The 9,535-nt window shown below is 41.0% G+C and overlaps 1 pseudogene; it reads left to right on the top strand.

The window, feature by feature from the left end:
- Positions 1-2,539: 2,539 nt before the first annotated feature.
- On the top strand, positions 2,540-9,147 carry LOC104586066 (ABC transporter B family member 11-like; annotated as a pseudogene).
- Positions 9,148-9,535: the final 388 nt, after the last annotated feature.

The raw sequence follows: 9,535 nt of genomic DNA, 5'->3' as shown, positions 1-9,535 counted from the left end.
TACGGGAGATAGTTGGAAGAGGGGACGTCTTGATTCAGAAGGTAGCATCAGCGGAGAATGTAGCAGACCCATTGACTAAGCCACTGACATAGAAAGTGTTTGAGAAACACGTGGAAAGTATGGGACTTCGGCTTATACCAGATTGGACCTAAGTGAAAGTGGGAGCTGTTAGACAGTGTATGCCCTTAGCTCCAATCAGAATGATGTACCTTATGACATTTAATGTAAATGAATAAAGTACATATTTGATTCATGTTATTATGGTGTGTTTCTGTGTAATACCCTTAAACTGGACACATATGAGACTCGTGTTAGTTTAGAATGTCCATAGCCGTTGGATAGATCTGGGGAGATTTATCCTGATAAGGCTGACACTAATGTGCTGCCAAGTTGGTTGGGGTAGCCTGTCTCAGCTGCCAGGGTGAGACCCGAGGTACATGTAGTGTAGGTTTACTTGAAGCCCTGAACCGGACCAGAATTCCAGTATTGCCCTGGACCTTGGTGATTAGTGGGCAAAACTGAAATGTTACACCTGACCCCTACACTCGATTATGATACTGCACTAGGTGTCGGATTGGGCTGTCTTTGATATGCAAATCAGTGAGATCCTTAGAGGGGGTCAAAACCTGGGTATGTTAGGACAGTCTGAGAATTCATCTGAGTGGTTGATCATAGTGACAGGATCAGCCCCTTGTCGGACAAAGGTAATGATCGGGGTTGCACTCTCTCTGATGGAAACCAAAGCTACCGGCAACCGATTTCAATCGTTGAAATTTGTTTTTGCAAAATATATTTATATAAAGATATACATATATATTATGGTTTCAAAATGTTTGCAAAAGGTTTTAATTCCTGGGATCCATGTGAGTAGAGAGTGAAACACTGTTCCTTGCAGCCGAGGCAGAGGTCCTCTCTTGTCAGGCAGTGTTTGATCATTATGGGTTGAGAGGTTAAGTGTAAGACCATTGAGGGTAATACCTGATGGACTAATCTTGCATCTGTCCACAGTCCCTAGGTTTTTATAAGGTGGCTTGGCCCAGGGACCACTTAGTGTAAGTGTTGGGCTCGTTAAGAGCCCATGGTGATGGGCTCAGGGGTTCACTACCCATAACAGTGAATTCGGCCAGGCCTTGTAACAGAGGTTAGGCTGAACCAATGTGGCTGATGTGTAGATCAATGTTTGGGTCCCATGCCATACAAAGAAGCCCAACTGGGCAGCAATTTGGAAGGTTAGTGAGCACATAGACTTATTGGGCCTAAAGCCCATTTCGAACTGGTCTAATTTGATTAGTTAAAGAAGGGGCAGATCTGGGATTTGGATCAGAAGATAGGATAGAGAATTATCCCTATCCACTCGGAGAGTCTAGATCCAAATAGAGATTTGGATCTAGAAAGCTCCTAATAAGATTAGGAGGGTTGATCTAATCTACAGATAAGATAAGGGCTTATCCTTATCTTTTAAAGAGAACTCCTGATCCAAATATAGATTTGGATTAGGAAACTCCTAATGAGATTAGGAGCTCTCTTTAAGGCTTTAAAAGGAGGAGGGGGCGAACCATTCTACACATCAAATAATCAGATCTTAGATCAGAGAGAGAGAAGACAGCAACAATGTGACTGCGACATCTTCTCCCTACGTCCTCCTCCTGTCGCCGCCATTGCCCGTTCGATCTCCATTCTTGTAGGAGCGATCAAGAAAGGTTCTTGATATCAGTCTTTGGAGAAAGACTGATCTGAAGTCGTGCTCACAGCCTCCATCGAGTTCTTGCTGAAGGATTTGGTTCTTGGGAAGAACACTGCTGATTCTGCTCCACCCTACACTGTGTCATCTTCAGTGGGAGCAGTCTTTGGAGATTTCTTTGGGCGTGAACACCTTCATTGGGATTTACTGCTGATCTGTATCAGGTATATCCCTCTCCTACCTTTTGGTTTTAAATCTGGTTCGGTTTAGGTTCAAGATTGATCTTTGAAAATGCAGATTTTCTAAAACAGGGAATGTGATTCCCACATGGGAGAGAGAGAAATTTTGAAATTTCGCCCTACCTACCTGCAGGGTTCGGCTATCCATATGATGGATCTCTCATCCCTTCATTTGCGTCACAGTTAATGAAACTTTTGATATTCAAATAATTTTCCTTGTTATGTTTATGTGGGTTATAAATTTTGTGATTTAATCTCCGGTTCATGATTGCCGGATTTTATGTTTTACTTTAAAAGTGATAATCAGTTCACTGGAGTCCGAGTAGAAACAGGTATCTCTTTCTTTTTCATTTTCTTCTTTTTTTTTTCATTTCCTTATTCTTCTGCTTTCAGTAGTATTGATGTTGATATAAGTAAATAGGAAAATAATCAGTTAAATCCAAATGGAGAATGAATAGCTCTGACGAAACATTGCCTTTTCTTTTTCAATTATTTACATTTCAACAAGAAAGGGTCTTTCACTTCATTGCTTCTTATTGTCTTGCAGCTCTGCTTTTAACTCAAAGTGGATCAACTTTTGTGACAAATAATAGCATAGAAAATCTTAGAAGCTGGAAACATGGAAGAGAAAAACAGCCTGAATGGTAATATAAACTCCAACCAGGCCACTGCATCAACGAGCCATTCACCTGTAACAGAGACAGATGAAAAAACAGGCCAAGGAAAGACCAATAGCCACCATGATTTGGAAAAGAGCAAAGGAAGAGATGAGGCCACTAACACCGTTCCTATTACAAGCTCTTCTCTTTTGCAGACTCCAAGGATGTTGTATTAATGATCATTGGTAGCACTGGAGCTATTGGAAATGGGGCCTCCATGCCTCTTACGGCTGTGCTTTTAGGGGAAACGGTTGATTCTTTTGGAGAAAATACAAACAATCATATAGTCGATGTAGTTTCCAAGGTCTATATTGGCAACATATGCTTATTGATTCCTATTACACGTTAATACAAACAAGGTCTTTAATGCATCTTCAATTTAAAATTTGAGAGTGAAGAGGTGGAAACTATGAAACCGGAAATTAGATCTTGGGTAGTATAGTAACTTTCATGGCATAAAGATTCTTAAGTCCATCTGTATTATATGATTATATCCCTTTTGCCCAGTGTCTGAATTATTAATATATAGTTAGCAAAACCCTTGTACTTTGTCTTGCAGTTGGTGGAAATGTCAAACTAGAAATAAGCCTAACCAGTTGTAATTTCCTGTCACATCTTCAGGTATCACTGAAATTTGTTTATTTGGCAGTGGGAAGTGGTGTTGCATCATTCTTACGTAAGTTATGTTACTACAGAAGTTCATTGTTAATGGAGAAACAATTTGGCAGTGGGAAGTTATGTTACTCCAGGTAGCCGGCCGGGACCAACATTGGGTAATGATCTTTTTAATGAGCCTCATATATTATATCCTATGTGCCCAAACTATTTACAGATTTCCAATTTTGTTAGTTGCTCATTGTTGATTTCAGAACTTAACTATCCGTCATATATTGATTACCTTTTTAGCATTTAAAACTGAAGAAAAATAATACTTTGGTGACACCTGAAAGTTAGTTCTAATTAGTTCTAATAATCTATATTCCCTCGACCAAAAAATCATGTTTGTTAGCTTTTCTAACTAAGATGATCATAATTTGAATTTCTGTAGATGATGTATGAGGAAGCAAGTCAAGTGGCTAATGATGCAGTTGGAAGCATAAGAATAGTTGCTTCTTTCTGTGCAGAATAGAAGGTGATGAAGCTATACAAAAAGAAATGTGAAGGCCCTTTGAGGACAGGGATGCGTCAAGGACTAATTAGTGGAGTTGGTTTTGGGTTATCTATTTTCTTGCTATATATTGTTTATATGCGACGAGTTTCTACGCTGGAGCTCGTCTTGTTGAGGATGGAAAGACAACATTCTCCAAGGTTTTCTGTGTGAGTAGTCATGTCATCTCATTCAAGTTCTTTTAGTGAGGATATTTTTGAGATATTCACAAAGTCATGTTTCACAGATAGAATAATTGAAACACTTTAATATATTTTGGATAGTTTAAACACAATTAATTGCATTTTCTGGTTAATATCTTGTCTCTATCCTTCTTGGCAGGTCTTCTTTGCTCTTACCCTGGCAGCTTTAGAAATTTCTCAATCCAGCTCTTTCACACCCGATGCAAGTAAAGCCAAGACTTCTACTGTTTCAATATTTGCAATTCTTGATCAGAAGTCAAAGATAGACCCGAGTGACAAGTCTGGTATGACTTTAGAAGGTGTGAAGGGAGAAATTGAGTTTCGGCATGTTAGCTTTAAATATCCCACAAGGCCTGACGTTCAGATTTTCCGAGACCTTTGCTTGGCAATTCATTCTGGCAAGGTAACACTACTTTTGACATGTTATCTTTCATGTCTAACAATTTTGAACAGGAGACCATAATCAAAGCCACTGCACAGTTGAAATCAATTTGCACCATTTATAATATAAGGTCTACTTGCAAAACTAATAGTCTGGAAATCTCAATTTTCAGACAGTTGCTTTGGTTGGAGAAAGTGGGAGTGGGAAATCGACAGCATTATCCCTGTTGCAAAGATTCTATGATCCTGATTCTGGAAAAAATACTTTAGATGGAACTAAAATCCAGAAGTTTCAGTTGAAGTGGCTGAGGCAGCAGATGGGCTTAGTTAGCCTAGAACCTGTTTTGTTCAATGACACAATCCGTTCTAACATTGGCTATGGTAAGGAAGGAAATGCATCAGAGGCAGAGATTTTAGCTGCAGAAGAGTTGGCAAATGCCCCTAAGTTCATTAGTGCATTGCAACAGGTTGGAGCACTATAACATAATTGTGTTAAATCATCTATCTTTTCTTCTCTGCAAACACTTGCCTAACACAACATAATCTTGGACCCGACATTCAAGCCTAATTTCTCATTAGGTCATAGGGCTGCACACATAGAGCCAAATCTTTTCTCTTGAAAAACTGTAGCAATGATTAGGCCTAAAATTTTCTCATTAGGTCAAACCATGATCTGTCCAAGGTTGGATTTGATGGAGATGAAAACCATCAACTCATGAAACAAAACAACAAAAAGACAGTGTACAAAGTAGAAATGGTATGGGAGGCATTCTTGTTATAGTGAAAGTTTTAAAAGGTTAGAATAAATGGTTATTCAAGATTCAATCACTTCATCAAAGAAAATTTCATGTGAATGTTGGCCGCCAAAGTTCTAACCAAACCTGCTAAAGGGGAATAACCATTTATCTTATTAGTTTCAGACATAAGTGGAAATATTTTAGACTTCCAAATGCCACACTGTAGTCTTAGTTCTTGAACAAAGGACCCATTTTTTGTGGTTATTTTTTCTACAGGTTTCAAGCATTAGGCCACTATTGGGTGGGTCCTATTGCTGATCAACTCATCCAGTAAAAGAAATGCTAATGGACAGCTGAATCACCTTGGCAATGGTCTATCGAAATTTTTTTTGATAAACATGGGCTATTCCGGTTCCAACTGTTTGGTTTGCAGGAATAGGGGTCTGGAATCGGAATCGGAATGGGATATTCTGATTCCAACTGTTTGGTTGGACAAAATTGGAATCCCATTCCCATTCCTGCTGGAATGGCATTCCCCCATTTGAGGGAATGGCCATTCCTTGCCCCTCCCTTGGGAATAAAATTATATTCCTGCTGATTTTAATTCTCATTCACATTCCTGCCTGAATGAAACAGACTATGAGAATGGACCATTCTAATTCCGATTCTGGAAGATTTTGAATCCGATTCCAACTACGAACCAAACAGACCCTTAGATTCTAATTTTGCTCATATTTTTCAATATGGGAAAAATTGCAGGGGTATGAAACCATTGAGAAAGGGGTCCAATTATCAGGTGGACAAAAGCAACGGGTGGCAATTAGACCTGTTCATGGGCCGGGTGGCCCGATGGGCCGGCCCGACCTATAGTTAAACCTAAGTAAACCCGGCCCGACCTATAGTTAAACCTAAGTAAAAACCCTATGTGATGTCAATTTGAATAAACTTTTTGATTTGAGAAGGTTGTTGATTCACTTGTAGGCCCATTGTTCATTTAAATAGGGGAAAAAAACATCTGAATTAAAATAGATAATGCTTATTTGAATAGGGAAAATTTTGGATTTCTTTTATTAGGTCGGGCTTCGGGCTCGGGCTTCGGGTTTTTTATCAGGGCCGGGCTCGGGCCCAAGTTGTAGGCCCGTTGGTCAGGCCGGGCTCGGGCTCGGGCCTAACATTTTTCTGTTAATAAAGAGTCAAAGCCCAGCCCGAACCCGGCCCGGCCCGGTCCATGAACAGGTCTAGTGGCAATTGCACGTGCTATAGTGAAGTCACCAAAGATTTTACTACTAGATGAAGCGACAAGTAAACTCGATGCTGAGTCAGAACAAGTGGTGCAGGATGCATTACCGAGTCATGGTAGACCGCACTACAGTTGTGGTGGCCCATCGGTTATCCACAATTAAAGGTGCCGATCTAATTGCAGTAGTGAAGAATGGAGTCATTGTAGAGAAAGGAAAACATGAGGCATTGATCGGTATCAAGCATGGTAGACCGAACTGCATTTGAGTGCTTCATCTTAGCAAGATAAATGTATTCTCCTCTTATTGTGGTAATTGGTTTGCTTGCTCTTATCTTTTTGTTTATGGATCTCTTGCTTTCGTGACTATTCTTGTTTCCATCTTTCTGATATCAACTGAGGTTATTCATCATTTCTTTTTAGGCTAGAAGTGTTTGATTGGAACTCCTTGGTCAAGCATTTGAATGTTTTATTCAGACACAGTAAATTGAACTTCAAATAGTGAATAGCGTTTGAATGCCAACAACCATCCTCCATCATTTCTAAATGTGGAAAAGGTTTTCATGTCATGATGCATATTTTAGCCCTAGAACTTTTTTGTTATTTATCAATAGCGCTCCTGGGTTTAAGGGGATTTTCAAATTTCAAATTGGAATGGCATTCAGCTCCGAGTAGTCAGAGAGTATGGCTCTGGCTGAACTCCTGTACAAGCAGTAGTAGTACAGGAGTTTTGGGAAAAAAATTATAATCCCACTTTCTTGGAAATCTTCAACCAGATTCTGACTCTCTGTATAATTAGTAATTTATCTCTTCATATGCCTTTCGATTAGAAAAAAGATGTATGGGTAAAAAAAGAAAAAAGAAAAAAGAAAGAAAGGGAAGAGAGACCTGCTTTGATACCAAGATGTGATTCAAAACTAATAAAATCAGTAGAATATTCTAGAATAAAGTAAAAGAAATCAGAGAAGAAGAAGGAGACAACAAAAAGAATGATGAAGATTGGAGAAGAAAGGAGAAAGAAAGGAGGAGTTCGAATGTCTCCTCTTTCCCCTACTCTTATCTTTTATAAAACATACTTAAGTCACATAAATTACAAGGAGGCCCTTAAGTAGGCGTCCACATCAGCACTAAACATAGAAAAACATAAAAAGAAATAAAGGCCCATAAAGAAAAGGCCCAATAAGAAAACATAACATGAAATAACAAATAAGAAAGACACTAATGGGTTAGGGCCCATTCGGCCCAGTCTCTCTACATAGTACAAAATCAGAGATGCCACTTGGGTGGGCTTGGGTTGGGCTTTTGTCAAATTTGAATGGGCAATGGACTCTGCCCGAAGGCACAAGCCCATATAAGTGTAAAATGTTAAGTTGCTAACTTGGGACAACCCTAATTCTAATTGTAATAAATAAGCACAATGCATCCAAGACATGTGATGATGCACAATCTGCTCACTCCCTCATGTCTGGTGATGTGGCTCGAACTGGGTTCAAACCTGATAATGCCGAGTTGTAAACTGCAAGTCCGAGCTGAGAAGAGCTATGAGGAAAGAAGAGTTAGAGTACTTGGGTAGGTTTACCCAGGAAGACACTCTGATACTTAAGTTAGTAAGTAGGTCTTTAGTGAGAGTATGTGAGAGAGTATGAGAGCTTATGTGCACATACCTTTCAGAGTGATCATGGGGTCTTTTATAGCTGTTTGAGGTTCAGTTGCCATTAGGCAACGTCTCTAAGTCTTTTGCGGAGTTGTTTCCGCAGTTTGGGGCGTATTGGACTATCAGTTGCTAGATTTGCGTGGCAGTTACAGGTCGCCCACAGGTCTTGTGGCGTATAGTTTGGCGAGCTGTTCTCATAGTTGCGGTAATGGTGCTTATGTGGGTACGGCCCGCGGGACCATTTCGGGCAAGCTGGAGTTGTCGGCAGCCCGAGCTTGGCCACGTACCTGTTGCTGACTGCCACGTGTCTTCTTGTCAAGTTGTCTTGGTGTTGGACGTTGTGTTGCCAACAACGTCCATGTGTTGATAATTGTGTGGGTGACCAAAATGCCCCTCATCAATTTCCCCCCACTCTCGAGCCTCTACCTAGTAGGCGAAGAGAGTAGAAGTCTCTGGGGCATTTTGGGTTGGCTTGCTATAACTGCAAGTTCAGCTTGCTCTCACGACCGACTTGGTTTGTCCGGTTCAGCCTTGCTCCTTTCCAGAATGTTCCAGTTAGCACAGTTTTACTTGAGCGGGATGGTGGGCTTTTCAAATTTCAAAGGCGTGTGCCCTTTTTGAATTTCCGAGATTGGCGGGCTGACAGATTCGACGCGTGTGCAGAGTTTCGGCTATCGCCAGTCTATCATGTGCAGGCGTCGTCGGGTTCAGGGAGGCATGCTCTCATCAGTTACGCTTTGCATCTAGGCCGTTGATTCCTTCTACTACGAGCTTTAAATATGGGGTCCCCTCGACGTCCCCACTTTGTCACTGTTTTTGGACTTTTCTTGAAGGGGGAAGAGTGGCCTGCGAGTAAATTTCAATTGCTGATTTGCTGAGGCGAGCTATGTTTCTTTGTCGGCAAGCTATAATTCCTTCTTTTTCCGAGTTTGGTTGCTGCCATTATAGGTCCCTTCTTGCATTTTCTAGTGAGTATTCTTTTGTCTTCACGTTATGTCTCAGGATTCAGCCAATGATAGGGTTCTTGGCAGTGGGTCGAAGGAGTCTAGCTCCTCTAGTGAGGATGCTTTTGAGTCATTCTTTGATGGGGCTTTAGTGGGTAAATGGGATGAAGTTGAGGCTGCAATGGCTTCGTTCAGGCAGACCCATCTATCCAGGGAAGAAGTAGTCGAGTTGTGTCATAGGTACGAGGTTCCAGATGAGTATTAGTGAATTACGCCCGGTCCTGGTCAATACCCTTGGGAACATGGCCGCGAGAGGCTGTGTGTCTACGAAGAGTCCTTAGCAGCCAGTCTCCGTTTCCCCTCCATCCTTTTATTTTCGCAGTGCTAAGGTGTTACCGAGCGTCTCCAGGTCAGCTCACCCCTATCGGGGTTAGAACGTTGGTTAGTCTAATCAGCTTGTTTCACCATCGTGGCTTTCCCTTGAGCATCGAGGCCTTCTCAGCTTTGGTGCAAATGAAACGAGTTTCGAGCCCTTTCTATTTCTATCTTCCTTTCCGCAGCAGGAGGAAAATTTTTAACTTCCCAAACAAGGTTAGGAACTACAGGCATCAATTATTTTTCCTTGAGAAGGTAGGCGGTTGGGATTGCAATAC

The sequence above is a fragment of the Nelumbo nucifera genome, chromosome 4, assembly GCF_055504915.1.
Source record: "Nelumbo nucifera cultivar China Antique chromosome 4, China Antique-T2T, whole genome shotgun sequence".
NCBI classification, from domain to species: domain Eukaryota; kingdom Viridiplantae; phylum Streptophyta; class Magnoliopsida; order Proteales; family Nelumbonaceae; genus Nelumbo; species Nelumbo nucifera.
This window is presented reverse-complemented; position numbering and strand designations above follow the sequence as displayed.